At 41.5% G+C, this 2,416-nt stretch overlaps 1 protein-coding gene across 6 annotated transcripts in view; it reads left to right on the top strand.

Annotated features, from left to right (window-relative positions):
• Positions 1–240: 240 nt before the first annotated feature.
• The window catches only part of LOC137039202 (citron Rho-interacting kinase), a 95,836-nt gene continuing 93,660 nt past the window's right edge, over positions 241–2,416 (top strand). For 4 of the 6 annotated variants that reach the window (XM_067414492.1, XM_067414490.1, XM_067414489.1 and 1 more), the window contains exon 1: positions 241–541. The gene's annotated coding sequence lies outside the window, so the exon portion shown is untranslated. The remainder of the gene's footprint in view (positions 542–2,416) is intronic. The other 2 variants (XM_067414491.1, XM_067414488.1) reach the window with 1 other exon arrangement.

The raw sequence follows: 2,416 nt of genomic DNA, 5'->3' as shown, positions 1-2,416 counted from the left end.
TGTGTGTGTGTGTGTGTGTGTGTGTGTGTGTGTGTGTGTGAGCGAGAGAGTGTGTATGAGAGAGAGCGTGTGTGTGTGTGTGTGTGTGTGTGTGTGTGTGTGTGTGTGTGTGTGTGTGAGTGAGAGAGAGCGCGAGAGAGAGAAGTGTGTGTGTGAGTGAGTGAGAGATGAGAGAGAGAGAGCTTCAACAGTGAGTCAGTCTGCTTGTATTACTGTGATTATAGAGAGCTTCTGCAGTAGAGAGAGAGAGAGAGAGAGAGAGAGAGAGAGAGAGGTGTGCACGATTCACTCTAGATACAGCTCTCGTCCCTCCTCGTCTCAGTGCTTCTCTCTCTTCCCACTCAAGTGTATCTGATCCGTCTCTCCTGCACAACTCCTCTATCCGAGGATGACTCCTCCAGAGACCTCCAGCCACACATGCCCGTTCCCCAGCTCATGGCTGCCCAGGACGACTCAACACTCTGGGGCTTCCCTCGTGCGGACCTGCCCTCTCTAAAGTGGATCCACAGCAGAACAGAAGCTCAAGCTGGGCTCCGTTAGGGTGAGTATCAGTGACAACATTTGAGTTTGTAACAACATTAACTAAACCACAGAGAGAGATTAGGACGTTTGTGTGATCTTTGCTATGTTTGTGTGTAAACGTTGGCTTTGCAATTTGTGGCTTTGCGGTTAAAGATGATAAATAAATGCAACTCCTTGTTGCATATTGTCATTTTTGATCTTACAAAAGCTGAGAACACGTCCAGGTGGTGTCTCAGATGGGCGCAGAAAGACTTTTGATGCCAACAGCGTGTAAACTCTGTGTGTGTTATGACACCAGGTCTGTAGACCATCACCACTGCACTGGTCATTATTAGTAATTACAATGCAAAACAGACGCTCGAATATCAGCTTCTGCCTTATGTTGATGATTTGATCAAACTACTAACACTAAGTGTTAAAGGGGTCATGAACTGAGAAATTAAATTTTCCTTCTGATACATATGTGGTCATTATTCTATAAGAATGATAAACTTCCAGAAGAAAATCCACGCCTACTTCATCATCACAACTTTGGCCCCGCCCACTGGAGTGTTAGTGAGATGATGAGGAGAGAAGAGATTCAAGAGACAGGACTAAAAATAACATTACCTTCCAAAGGATCCTAATGCTAGAAATCTCTATTTATTACAATCAACATGTGAATGTCTCAGTTGAGCATATTTATTTTTTTCATTCGGTACATTTCACTGTGGATTATTTGTTAAATCAGTCGCAATTTCGGCGCAGGCTTTGCAAACAGACTTTTACATGTAAGTTACCGTGTTAATTCTAACGCCTGATCTGTGATCAGTGATTTCTGATATGTAATGATTCATGTACAGTCTGATGTTCTATATTACTGATGTGACAGTGAATCAAACTATGAGTAAATGCTCATCTTCACATTGTTTCTCTTAGTAGGATGAGATTTAAATTGTGATTAAGTGATCAAAGAACGCTCCCTTTACAATCGCTGGAGCTGTCAATCAAACAGCTGGAGTTTATCAGTGACTGGACTCGTGTAAAAACTCCCATAATAATCGACAAATTATTTACATTGTGTTTGCACTGTTAGTTATGATGAAAGCATTCATTAATGTGCAGAAATCAATTTTCAATGACGAGATCACGCATTCAACGTTTATCACTGCAACCTTTCATGCTACAATTTAAAAATATAATGCTATACATCTAAATATAATGATACACTCTAAAAAATGCTGGGTTGTTTTAACCCAATGTTGGGTCAAATATGGACTAACCCAGCAGTTGGGTTGTTTTAACCCAGCGATTGGGTTGTTTTAATCCCGTGGTTGGGTTAAATATTTGCTCAAGACAACCCAATCGCTGGGTTAAAACAACCCAATTGCTGGGTTAGTCCATATTTGACCCAACATTGGGTTGTTTTTTACCCACATTTTTTAGTGTATAATCAACAATTTTCATGATTAGTTAACATTGAGAGCTGTAATAGTAAAAACACGCTAAAGGTTTTTGAGAGGGTTCCACAATGTAATACTTATTTCATATGCAAAAATGTCAGCCAATCACAGCAGTGGGAGTTTCCATTGAAGTCTCACAGCAGCCAATCACAGCAATGGGAGTTTCAATTAAAGTCTCACAGCAGCCAATCACAGCAGTGGGAGTTTCCATTGAAGACTCACAGCAGCCAATCACAGCAATGGTAGTTTCAATTGAAGTCTCTCTCTTACAGCAGCCAATCACAGCAGTGGGTGTTTCCATTGAAGACTCACAGCAGCCAATCATAGCAATGGTAGTTTCAATTGAAGTCTCACAGAAGCCAATCACAGCAGTGGGTGTTTCCATTGAAGACTCACAGCAGCCAATCACAGCAGTGGGTGTTTCCATTGAAGACTCACAGCAGCCAATCACA

The sequence above is a fragment of the Pseudorasbora parva genome, chromosome 13 (genome assembly GCF_024679245.1).
Source record: "Pseudorasbora parva isolate DD20220531a chromosome 13, ASM2467924v1, whole genome shotgun sequence".
NCBI lineage: Eukaryota > Metazoa > Chordata > Actinopteri > Cypriniformes > Gobionidae > Pseudorasbora > Pseudorasbora parva.
This window is presented reverse-complemented; position numbering and strand designations above follow the sequence as displayed.